Raw genomic sequence first — 12,842 nt, forward strand, 5'->3', positions numbered from 1 at the left:
TCATATAAAGGTGTATGTTATTTTATGAATACAAGTCTTATTTTGCAGTATTCAGGGTTCTGAGCTACTGTGAAGTGGAGTTTTATGAGCGTTACATGTGCCATTGCCTGTGGAATAGATAAGCAGTAAAACAAGATTTCCTGGAAAGTAGGAGGAAGGAAGCCTAGGTAGACTTCGACCACAGCACACATGGCTTTTACTGAAAGGTATCTGAATCAAAATCCTGACATTCCAGTGTGATTTCCATCCACTTTCACTAACCTCTGCACAGGCTCTGCTGAAAGATTTGAGTTGCCTATATAATACTGAACTCAGTTATACTGACCTATATAATACTGACCTCAGGGTTGCTGTTCTTTGGTGGTGTACTGTACATTGATTTTGTGGTACCTGCCAAATTTTCGGGAAGTTTCGAAAACTGGTAATTTATGTGTCAATTTGTCTTTAGTAGATAAGCAAATCACACAAAAATAATGACTTTTCCAACTATTTCTGCAAATCGAAACATCAGTTCCTTATTGGTTGAGTTGTGGTATCCATTATATCTGTAATTTTTCAGGTCAATATTATAAATCACATATGATAAATCTCTAGAATACAAACTGTGCATGATGGTCGTGTCTGATGCTGTAAAGTTAATAAAAAATGTGAGGAGATTTAATATTTAAAAGACAGTGAGGAGAGTAGCGTAAATTGAGGGGGACTAAACAAGTGTGAGAATACAATTGGATTGAGTTTGTATCTGAAGTAAAAATGGTGCATAAGTGGATTTTATTTTCTTACAAGTACTGAACATATTGATCTCTGGCTTTTTTTCTAAAAGCATCTCTTGCAAATTGCTGATAATTCACTAGTTCCATCTGACACACTTATGGATTTTAGAATATGGAATTAGAAGGATTTCGAAATTCCTGAACGGAAAGGGAACTCAGTTCCTACAAATAACATCTTACAGGAACTTTGTTGCTGGGGGAAAGATATATGATATTGGGATGAGTTTCTATATAAGGGGGTTGCAAAAGATAATGGGAATGTACAAATTACTGTAAAATATAAGGGTATTAAAAGCCACTGAGTAGTTTTGTGACTTTATAAAAGCCTGGACCTGTTTCAGTACTCATATACAGGTAAGAGAACGCCATTGTTACTTCTAATATCCTTTTTATTTATTTACTTTACAATGAGTCATTGGACACGAGTGACATCACCTTTCACTAAATATATGATTATGATTATATTTCACAGGAGTGACATCACTATGCTACACTAACTACATCACTACTCACCAAATACACACAGACAGGGGTCACAACTAATGCTGAAGAAGGGGGGCGACTGCCCAGGGTGCAACGCTAAAGGGGAGGAGGGGTGGCAGTTTATGAATATTTTAGGTAAATTTGGTTAAAATTAGGGATGTGCACCGGCCACTTTTGGTGTCTCGTGTTTTGTGTTTTGGATTCGGATTTGCTTGAGGTTTTGGGTTCGGATTTGTTTCGCAAAACACCTGACGAAAGGTTTGGTTCGGATTTAAGGTTTTGGATTCGGATTTATTTTGAAAAAAACATAAAAAGTGTTAAAATCAAGTTTTTTTGGTTTATTTTCACTCCTATGCTATTGTTAACCTCAATAACATTCAATAACAATCATTTCCACTAATTCCCAGTCTATTCTGCAGAATCAGTGAACTTTGTAATATTGCAGTACCACTGGACTTATACCGCTGAATCAGTGAACTTTGTAATATTGCAGTACCACTGGACTTATACTGCTGAATCAGTGAACTTTGTAATAGCAGTACCACTGGACTTATACTGCTGAATCAGTGAACTTTGTAATATTGCAGTACCACTGGACTTATACTGCTGAATCAGTGAACTTTGTAATATTGCAGTACCACTGGACTTATACCGCTGAATCAGTGAACTTTGTAATATAGCAGTACCACTGGACTTATACCGCTGAATCAGTGAACTTTGTAATATTGCAGTACCACTGGACTTATACTGCTGAATCAGTGAACTTTGTAATATTGCAGTACCACTGGATTTATACTGCTGAATCAGTGAACTTTGTAATATTGCAGTACCACTGGACTTATACTGCAGGATTGTTTTTGGATATTTTTTTTTAATTTCTTTCTTTTATAATTATTTTTTTTAGAACTTTTTTTGGACTGAGCAGAACACAGCACAGCACAGCACAGCACAGCACAGCACAGCACGAGATATAGCAGGACAGAGGACCACCTAACACAACCTCCCTCTACCCTGATCAATGCCCGAGTGAAGATGGCGGCGACTAGCGGGGAATTTACAGAATACGAGTATCGCGAGATCCGACAGCGGGATTATGACTCAGAGCCTCGGTTTCAGTTTTGCAATTGGCGGGAATACCCGGATCTGTCTCGGATCCGGCTCGGATCGGCAACGTTCGGGTGGGCTCGGATTTCAGAAATCCGAGTGCGCTCATCTCTAGTTAAAATTGAAGGGCCAGGGGGGCAGCAGTTTTCCTTCTCGCCCCAGGCGCTAAAATTTTAAGTTACCGCTCTGTACACAGGTAAAAGTATACAGAAAAGATTGAAACGCTGTGCACAGCAGTGAGGTCCACTTGATTAATAAAAAAAAAATCTCATCAATAATAATCATAATAAGCAGCAGCTTTAAATTAAGTTCCCACACTGTCTTTGTAAATGGGTGAAAAGTGATCAAAGCATACATGAGAGTATTATTCTTGAATTACGTTAATTTATGGTTAAGGATTGAAACATGCATTTGAATTATACATTCTGAATGTGATTATAAATAATAGCATGTTTTCCTTACATCTTGTTGGTAAGTAATTCAGTGAAACAGAACAGAAAGAAAAGGAGAAAAAATGAACGAGGCGGGACTGTAAGAGATTAGCATTCTACAAGAAAAGGAGGGAAGGGCTGGCTTTGGTATTGGAGCTGGAAAGAATGTAAACATACAGAATGAGAGAAAGCAGCAAGAAAGAAAAGTGTAAGGCGGTGAAAGCAAGCATGCAGTGAAGCTAAGATAAAAGCGTGTTGGGTGTCTAGAGCAGGAACAGAGGGAGGAGATAGAGGACGATTCAGCAGATTTCCTCACTCTCTCAGCAGCCCGGACTCTTTCTCTCCAGGTAGACACAGGCTTCAGTGGAATCTTTCATCCGAGGCTGCAGGTAAGAGACTTTCCTGCTGATTATGACGGCAGTAATCTCCCTGCCCTATCTGCGGTGCACAGTCAGCGTGTATGTCATTTGTTTGTGATCACAGCACAGCCACTCACACAAACCTTTGCCTGCTTCTGTGTACACCACCACTTACTGACTGACTCCCTGCAGCATCGTCCTTGATCAAGCCCATGGGACTCAGACTATTGCCTCTCATTGCCATTCACGCGTTTAACTCTGCTCTCTCTGTGGGCATTAATATTACAGCTACCAGCTGGCCTAGAAATGTACTCGCTGAAGAGCTTTCAAAGCTGAATCATCTCAAATAGAAAAACATATAAATAATAAATAATGTTAGATGGATAGATGCATGGTGTGCTGTTTTCTACAATACAATATACATTTCTGTCCATAATGATAGGTTGTATGCAGGGTTTATTTGGCACATTGTTTTATTTTGCCTTTCTTATCATATGTATTAAGAAGATAAAATGACAGCCCTCTGCAGCCTCATATGGGCAATATATCCTCACCCTACTGATGTTGATCTTCCAGGAGGTTCAATTTAGTTATTAAGAAACAAATGAATGATGGGCAAAAATAAAATCACTAGTACTTTGTAATTGTAATTTGTCTGGCTAGTTGTCCTCTTGAAACATGTTACTGTGTTGTCAATCTTACTACTACTACAATCTTACCTGTGTGCTGGATATGTCATTCTAGATGAAGTGACTGTAAGTGGATGTCACTGTCATCAGATAATAGTTACAAATTACACTTTGTACTTCTTGTACAGTTTTATGAGGTTTTTTTTGCACACAAAGAAAATTATAAAATGTCCAAAGTTGTCTTTCATACCAACGCCAAATACATTATTTTGTTTATGGTTTCTTTATGATTTGGAGAGTAATATTGTATTGTCTATGTATGATCTAAGAGAAAATGGGCATATCTCTATCTAAGCACATCATTCATTGTTTACGCCTATGCGCTGCTAATGCGCTTCTCAACTGTTGTCAAACTATCTGTCTGAAAATCACATTACAATTAGGATGAATGGTTTCCTAAAATCTTGCTCCCATTGTAAATTGTAAGGCTGCGTTTAAAATTTTAGTCAAGAGACTGCCTTAAATAAAATATAATTGGTATAACATTTGAAACAAATGTCCATTAGAATTTTAAAAACAAGAACGGGTTTTGCAATGTGGCTGACATTTGAGCTGGCAATGAGAAAGTACAAGAATGGGTTTTTTCTCTGTACCTGTCGTTTTCTGTATATATGGACAGCTACATAATGTATATTGTACCATAGCTATCATAACGTTGGATGATAAAGCATGGCAAAGAGGGTCATGACATGCATAAAAGTGGGTGCTGCATGGAGAAAAGAGGATGTGGCCTCAATTTTGCAAGGGAAGGGGATAGGGGGGTGAAATTGCAAAACTATGCCCAGGATGCAAAATTTCCTAGTTACATCTCTTGGTCTTATTCGTAGAACATATTTAACAGCCCAGCCTCCAATTTGCATGCTGTTCAGTGCCCATGCCACAGCCTTACTTCACGGTAGATGCTCTCTTAATAGCTGTAATTGATGGTGAAATTGCTTTGGAGGATAACAATACAAATACATTGTAATTGTGTTGAAGATAACCTTATTATATTTATACCAATACAATTTCTAGGAACAACTTGCAGCCTGACCGTTACAATCTGATTGGACACAGAGTAAACATAGAACTGATCATAAGCATTTCAATGCAAGACAAGTGATATATTTGGCTTGCATCATAAATAAAGTGTCATTGTTATGGACAAACACATTTCACACATTTCTTTTTAAAAAAAAATGACAGTGCGCTTCCTACAAATCAGACACAATTATGGGCCAGATTCATTAAGGAACGTAAATGCGATAAGCCTACGATTTCAAGGGCGTAACAGAGGGGTTAGGATCAGCGTATGCACAAAGTCCATGTACAGAAGGAGTGCTATGCTCGACTTAAGCTTTGGTCATCTCTAAGGTACGTGTTTTTCAGCCGGATCACTTGCACTAGCTACAGTGCAGGTGTAAGTCCTGATTGATAGCAGTGACAGTTGCGTATGCATGCTTGAACATGTGTTTGCAATCAGGAGCAACTGTAAAAATTAATTTTATGTAGACATTAATAACATCCTGATAAATGTATTTTATGAGAGTTGGTGAAGTTTTTACATTAATGACTATATTATTAACAGGTGACAATCGTTGTTTTTTTTGTCTGTGTTCTGATGGAACGTTATATCAAACGTATTATACGTATTCAGCAGTGTGTTCTGTCTGTCTCAATACGCCAAGTACCGAATAAGCAGAGCGTACCTATACCCATAATTAACAAGAGAAGCTTCTTTAGATCTGCTTGAAGATGAATATGATTGTTTTACATGCTTTAATGAATCAGACCCCTAACATCTATGTAGAAGGGATCCGAAGAATCCCAAAATTCTAGAACTGTGAATTATGGCTGAATTTTCCCGATGACATTGGGAGTGCAATATGACAATTGGACATTTTGCGAGGCTCAATAGTTTCTAGTCATGCTGTAGCTGCCAAGGTGCCTATAATTGGTAATTTTTTCATGGTGTGCTTTATAATTACACATTTAAAAGTTAGGTTGGCTATAATGTTGATAAGTCAGTCAATTTTGATAAGGAAATATGGTCTTCGTTTGTATAATAAACAATCAAAAATGGTCAGAAATTAAGTGTGGTAAAATTGGTCACCAAACTGTTTGATCTGCAATAAAAGTATTAATCCAAAAACAAAAATTACACGTGTGTGCACCATTAGAGCTATAGGCCAGGTATTCATTGGCATTGCAATAGCGTATTTATCGCTAGTGAATATGTATGTCAAACACATTTGTTATTAGGAGCTCACTGTAGGCTTCCACATACAACAAAGTATCTTAACAGGTATTACTGCTAACTTTTGGACTGACGAAATAACGAATGTCCTTATCATGTTTTGGATAGATATAGATAAAAGTAATTGTTCTGTAGGACCCAAAATATTGTGATGGCAAATGTATTATTGTTGAACTACAAGTCCCAGCAACCCTGGCATTCATTAACTGCTTGGGCAGGATGATACTTATGAATATGTAGCTCAACTATGTACCTAACTGGCAAAAAAAACCCACAAACAACAGTTTACAAGGTCTTATTAGACTCCTAAACCAATAAGGAATATTCTGTGTCCATTCCTGATAAACCATACAAGAATGACATTCCTTGCTCTTTGCGAAGCTGTGACGAGAATGAATGAAGGTATCAATGCACAAACAACTAGGGCGGCTTGCGTCTGGTTTGCTGAAGCATTGTAATACCTCTCTGATTGACTGTATGTGTATAGACCTCAAAGTCAATTAAGTTGATTAATTTGCATCACATAAATTTAAAAGTCTTTGTAAACTAGTGTCTGTGTTTTTTTTTAAATAGTAACTATTGTGAAACTACATATTCCAGCATGCCATGGCTGCCGTTTGTAGTTCCACAGGCTCCAGTATTTTCTGGCAGCCACTCCCCAAGGGGTACCAAGAAGAGTCCCACTGCTATTCAGCACAGGTTGGTTAGTCTTGGAGGCGGCCAATGATTTCTGCGGACCCAATTTTCTTAGGGAATTCCTCCCCGTGCTGACAGGGCTGGTTCCACATTGTGACATAGGGGACCGCATGCTGCAGGTCTCCCTGTTAGAATCCCACTTTGGCAAGAAAAATGCAAGTGGACACCATAGGACTTGATTCCAGGTCCTGTGCACTTGGGATCAGTCTGTGTCAGCTGAGCACAGCAGGAGCTGTTTGTCAATATTCCTGTTCATTAGAACTTGATCCTCATGAATTTGCATGGACCATGCTCTCTGCACATTTCCTGCCTGTAGCCATTCCCTTGCAATCTGGGAGGATATGAGGCTGGAAACCAATAGCAGTTGTTTCCTAATTAATATGCCCTTGTACCCATAGTCCAGCTTTTCCTGATTGCTTTTCTTTGCCGACTGATTATTTGGAGTCTGATCATTGGCTTTGTCTGACAACCACTCCGGCTTTGATTTCCCAGGCTTTGTTCCTGACTTTGTTGCTGGCTACCAGCAACTGAGATCCTTTCCTGAACTTTACACAATAGCAACCCCTGTGCTGTTCTTCCCATGACACTTCCTTTAAGAATGTGACCAGCACAGCCTTGCATAGCCTGGTGCTGGTTGTGACTTTGAATCCCCGCTAGTTGTCCAACCAATAAACAAAAATAGGTGATCTGATTGTTACTTCTTTTTTTAGGGAGGGAGGGGTGGTCGGTGTCATGTTCTACATTTGGTTAATTAATTATTTTTTAAAAACAAAACATCTAGCAGTAATCATCATGAAGTTGATGATGATGACTACCTTATCTTTACATTAGCTTCAAGTCTTAGGGCTAGATTTACTAAGCTGCGGGTTTGAAAAAGTAGGGACGTTGCCTATAGCAACCAATCAGATTCTAGCTATCATTTATTTAGTGCTTTCTACAAAAATGACAGCTAGAATCTGATTGGTTGCTATAGGCAACTTCCCCACTTTTTCAAACCCGCAGCTTAGTAAATCTAGCCCTTAGAGTCGTATCTATATACTCAATTTTTTAGTTGCAAATTGCATTTCACTGCTATAGGTTTATGCCTACGCTCTGGTCTCAAGACTGTGACCTATGCTAAATCAGGCCATAAATATGCAAATTTATATAAGTTTGAGAATTTCCATCCATACTCAAATAACTATGACTGAACCCTACAAATTGGATAGAAATAAAATGACAAATTAAATAAGCTATAACACCTATGACAATGTGGTCTAAACAATGCACTATTTGTTACATTTCATGGATTAGTAGTTTACTGATTTGTGTACTGACGTTAGGTATTTCTTTTCAATGTAGAATTCAGTGATATTTTGCAGGATGTTATACATCATAGGTGTCATTTTATTTTTACTATGTTTTGTACATGGCCGATACAAATACCTTGAAAGTTGAAACATACTTGATTTGTTATGGTGTTGCTCATATTTAGGTGTTTGTTACGATTATTATTTTTGATTGATGTGATGAAAGTTGATAAGGTGTTGGTAATAGGTGTTTATTGCCAAGACTTTTCATTTACACAGACTTCCTGTATTCCTGTGTACAAAAGGAACATTACTAGGTTGTTACTCTTGGTTATATACTGAAGGAAGTTCAGCCTACAGTCAGTGAGTGCATTATAAAACAGTAGCTTGTTTCCTAAAAGTAATAAAACCTGTATAGTTTATGAGATGTGTTAATTGGTCTCCATGTGTTCGTAAAACTGCATATTTCTTATTGTCAGAAATGTGTTGCATTGGGTGTAGAAGAACAGTATGAGTGTCCTCACTCTGCAACACTGATCTGGCTAACTTGTTTGACATAAGTACTGAACCTTCTGGGCATGCATTCAAATGTTCAAATAAGCTCAATACATATTTCCAACACTACTCATGTACTTTTGCAAGCCTTCTTCTGACATGCATTTTTTCAGTGCATTGCAAACACCATTCATGTTCGCATTCTATGTTTCATAATTTATTTGCATTTTGTTGCAAAGTTGTGAGTTGTGAGGTATGTTACTGTTATTGAGTTATATTGGTCCATGACCGCTGTAAAAAATATGTCACAATCTGCCTCTGGCTGCTCTGCAGCATCTCCCTTGTGGATGCTGCTTGCCTCCTGCAGCTCTTGTCTACCAAAGAACTATATTGGACTTTGCCTTTATATGTATTCAGCTTGCAATACCACTGTGCCGCCAAAGGGGCCACTGTGGTACTTGGAGTGCTCTCCTACCTGCCAGAGCTAAGATCCTTACTCCAGAAGGTTTAGCACCTGTCCTTGGCCTATAAAAGCCTGCCTGTCCCAGCAGCCTTTGCCAGTTCATCTGTTGCCTTACTGCTGCTGGTTTCCCTGTTTATGAATCCTGTTTGATTTCCTGGTTTTGACCTCTGTTTGGCTCCTTGTTTTGCACCTCATCTTAAGATACAGAAGCGGCTTTATTGTGACTACTCTTCTGCCTTCTCCCTGGTATCATGGTGGGCCGTGTGGCTTTGACCCATGACTTGTTTGACCCTCCTTGCTTTATGGTGTCTGCATTCCATTTCACCACTAGTAATCCTGCACCTACACTCACGGGCATATCCAGCTCCTGTGTCTGCATTTCATTGCACCCTGTGTGTCATCTCCACTGTCTAGTGGTAACACCTCCGCCGACCACTACACTTTCTCCGCTTGCTGATCATCCTATGCCTCGTGCCACCCGAGTTACTTAGAGTCCTGCTTCCTGTAACGTATCCGGTGCCTCGTGTCTCCAGAGTCCAAGTAACCTGCAGTCCTGATACCTGTGACTCACCTGGTGCCTCTTGCCTCCCGAGTAACCTGCAGTTCTGACACCTGTTACTCATCCGGTGCCTCATGCCTCCAGAGTAAATCAAGTATCCTGACACCCGTGGTTTCTCCGGCTTCTCATTGCTGCCTCTTCATCTCTGGCTTGCTGAGTAATCCTTGCTATATCTGCCATACTCTGCTGACTTGTATTTGATGTCTTACCATTTATTGCATCCCTTACATGTGTAACTCGTGTTAAATAAAACCCACTTTGTTCCACTTGCACTCTCGCAGTGGATTTTATATTGGGAACAATGACAAAATAGTAATTTCCTTTTTATATCATACTTCTTATTAAACGTATGTAACACTGTCAGACCACATCTCCTCCTTCTCTTTTGTATAAAATGATACTGCCATGACATTGATGAAAATAGAGGCAATTTAACTATTTAGTGGACCGGTGTGCAAGATTAGTGATCCTCCCCCCTTTATATGCATATCTCTGAATGAATTGGAACTCTTCAGTCTAACTCTCCTTCATATTTCACATGTGTGATAAGAAGTCAGCTGGGGAAGGTGGAAACACACAGAAGGGTAGGGAATAACGGTTCTGCTCTGCACGACAACATGCATTAAAGTGGCTGGATCCAGGGGAGGGACCAACCTGTCAATCTGTCTCGCCGAAGGGCAGTTTCCGAGCAAACCCATTCAAGTATCCACCTGAGGTGGCGATGGGCCCATATATATATGCCTCATATGTCCCCACAATCATTCCCCATGTTACTCCCCCCTTCACAATCTGTTGCAACTGTGAAAATAATACCTACATTTTAAATATAATATATTTCCTCAATATATCCAATAGATTTGAAAGAAGGATGGCATCCATAGCCTGTCACAGTTATCTTGTTATCTGAATAAAATCTGCAATGCATTAATAATCCATCAAAATATGCACATCAATAGTAGTGTGAACTTCCATTTTAATTAATGAATTTTAATTTAATGTTGCCTTACAATCATTTGAAAAGTGAAAATTTGTGATATTGAACATGAAGAGGAATTTATGAATCTAATCTTACATCAATATTCTTTCTATAAACTCTAAATTGTACTGGAGCTTAGTGTTATGCACAGGGCCGGATTAACCCGAGGTCTAACTGGGCTACAGCCCAGGGGCCTCGGGCATCTGGGGGCCCTTGACAGAGCTCAGCAGCATTATTGATCGGGTCCGATCAATGCTGCTGAGCCGGTCACTGTTGTCCTTCGGCGGTGCTCAGTAATCCCCATACTGAGGAGATCTCGCGAAAGTGTCACTAGATCTCCCCAGTAAGGAGCTTACAGCGCGCCGCGGAAGGACAACAGTGAAGGAGGTAAGTGCTTGGGGGGCGGCGGCCGGCTAACGGGGGGCCTCATGGGGGAATGGGGGCCCCCTTAGCCCAGGGGCCTCCATTCCCTTAATCCGGCCCTGGTTATGCATATACCTACTTACTCATACTAAGTAGACATGTGAGTTGTTACTAAACTGTGGAATGGCCAAAGACTTTACCAGGACCTCTCCATGTAGGCAGGTGGCCTTGTGGGGCTGCCTAGAGGCCATCTGATGTGTTTTATAATTTTTTATTTTTGTCATATTTTTTTTACATGGACTGCAAGGGTGGGGGACTTGGCAGCCCTGACTCATCCGGCTAGCTGCCTATCTGACTGGATAGCTGCTTTCTGATTTGCAGCCAGATTGTCTCACAGCGCATAGCACGCATTGAGGGGCTCATAGGGGCAGATTCAGTTCAGCGCAAGGAACTGCTGAACATCTCCTTGAGGTCCAGATGCGTATATTGCCAGCTGTTATGGTAAGAAATCTCTCCCTATTTTTCTACGTATCTCTGAGGGAAAGAGCAGAGATTTCTGTAAAAACCCTAAAGCAACGTGTCTCTGAGGACTGTTCCGGAGATTAGTTGCGTCACCTTACGCTGAATTAAGTATTCCCATTAGAATCACAAGAAAAATGACTAACAACGAGATGACGCCTACGCCATGCTCGTTTTGACGGATACGTGATGGACTGTGAGACTCTCAAAAGGTACAAGAAGAATTAAATGAGGGGAGGCTGCATGTAATGGGGAGATCAACACAAGGATATGAGATAGCATAAATAGGCAGGCCCTGATATGGGGGGGAAGAGTCAATACAGGGTGGGGGGGCATATATCAGTGGGTCCATGATATAGAGGAGAATCAATACAGGCGGCATGATATGGAAGAGCACTAACTACATGCCCCTGTTGTGACATGGCCATGCCCCCAATTTAGCAGTGACCATGTCCCCTATCTGGTTTCCGGGGACAGACATGTTGGGAGGTATGGATATGGGGAAGAGTCACTAGAATGTTCTCTGTATTGTATGGTGGTCAGTAAGAAGTTTTCTGTATTGTATGGTGGCTACTAGGATGCAGTTTGTATTGTATGGCGGACATTTGGATGCTCTCTGTATTGTATGACACTCCCTAGGATGCTCTCTGTATTGTATGACACTCCCTAGGATGCTCTCTGTATTGTACAGCTGCCCCTTGAATGCTATTTGTACTGTTTGGTGGTCACTAGGATGTTATCTGTATTATATGGCAGTGATTAGGATACTCTCTGCTCTGTAATGTATGGCAATCACTAGCATGCTCTGTATTGCATATAGATCACTAGGATGATATCTGTATTTCATATTGAGCACTAGAATGATGTCTGTATGGTGGTCAATAGGATGTTCTCTGTGTTATATATTGGTCTGTAGAATGCTCTTGTATGGTTTGCTAGTCAAAATGATGATCTCTGTATTGTATGACAGTCACTAGGATACTCTGTTATATATTGGTCACTAGGATGCTCTTTATTGTATGGCATTCACTAGGATGCTATCTGTATTGTCTGTCTGTCACTAATTCTGGCCAAATTATAATGCAAAACCACTTAATATCTGCTTCGTCTTGCAGTACATTTTGAAAGTAGCATTCAAGGCAGTATTTTTGTTTAATTTGAACAAAAAACAGTTTTTTTAATTGTTGATGCTAGTGTTTACGAGTAATCACAGTTATATTTAAATGTATGTGCTTTATTTTTATTTTTGAAAGCCACCTCTGCCACCAAAAAAAGGTACAGAGTCCTTTTTTGGGGGGGGCAAGGACCAACCACCATGCTTCACATTGTATTTGTAGGTAAGGACATTCCAACTACACTTTGCGCTGTGGAAAGTTTGTCTGCGTCTCAACTGAACATCATGGTATC

General features: G+C 39.9%; 1 protein-coding gene across 2 annotated transcripts in view; it reads left to right on the top strand.

Moving 5' to 3' along the window:
* The first annotated feature begins 2,929 nt into the window (after positions 1–2,929).
* TMEM150C (transmembrane protein 150C) overlaps positions 2,930–12,842 on the top strand; it is a 147,053-nt gene continuing 137,140 nt past the window's right edge. The window contains exon 1 of one of the 2 annotated variants that reach the window (XM_075204548.1): positions 2,930–3,180. The gene's annotated coding sequence lies outside the window, so the exon portion shown is untranslated. The remainder of the gene's footprint in view (positions 3,181–12,842) is intronic. The other variant, XM_075204549.1, reaches the window with a different exon arrangement.

The sequence above is a fragment of the Mixophyes fleayi genome, chromosome 1, assembly GCF_038048845.1.
Source record: "Mixophyes fleayi isolate aMixFle1 chromosome 1, aMixFle1.hap1, whole genome shotgun sequence".
NCBI classification, from domain to species: Eukaryota; Metazoa; Chordata; class Amphibia; order Anura; family Limnodynastidae; genus Mixophyes; species Mixophyes fleayi.